Raw genomic sequence first — 698 nt, 5'->3', positions numbered from 1 at the left:
GATTTTAGCGCTACTCCTCTCGTCTGGGAGGACTACAGAAATCGATATAAAGTGCTCTTTATATTGATATAAAGAGCGTTGTAGTGTGGACGGGTACAGCGTTAAATCGATTTAACGCTGTTTAAATCGATTTAAACGCGTAGTGTAGACCAGGCCTCCATTTCTCCTTAGTCTTATCCCAATAGCATCCGGGTCTATGAGGGAGTTCAGGACCCAAATAATCTGCAGGTTCATCATCCCCCACACTCAGACCCAGAGTCACTACTGACCTTGAGAAGGAGAACCTCAGAGAGACTAGAAGGAGAGGGCTGCAGGGACCCAGGGGGAAAAACTAATAACTGAGAATTCTCTGTACCCTAGACCAAAGAACTACCCTCAAAAATGTGCTTCCCATCTGCACTATCCAAACTAGCTCGCTTTGCAGCACCTCAGAAACTATAGTCCCCTCCCCCTTCAATGAATGTTTCGCACTTTGGGGCTTTGCCAGCAAGTCAGAATCCACTGCCAAGGCCAGAGATTCCATAGCAACAGGCTAAGCCTCCATTTCACAGTCAGGCTCAGGCCAAGAGGCCACTGAGTCAGGAGACACAGAGCCCAGGATGCCATCTCCCCCAGGTTGTAAAGGGGGTGCTATCCCCCTCGTGAACCAACATCCCCAGACATCTCTGCCACAGTCACCCCACCCTGTGCTTTACTCT

This window comes from Chelonoidis abingdonii, chromosome 15, assembly GCF_003597395.2.
Source record: "Chelonoidis abingdonii isolate Lonesome George chromosome 15, CheloAbing_2.0, whole genome shotgun sequence".
NCBI classification, from domain to species: domain Eukaryota; kingdom Metazoa; phylum Chordata; order Testudines; family Testudinidae; genus Chelonoidis; species Chelonoidis abingdonii.
This window is presented reverse-complemented; position numbering follows the sequence as displayed.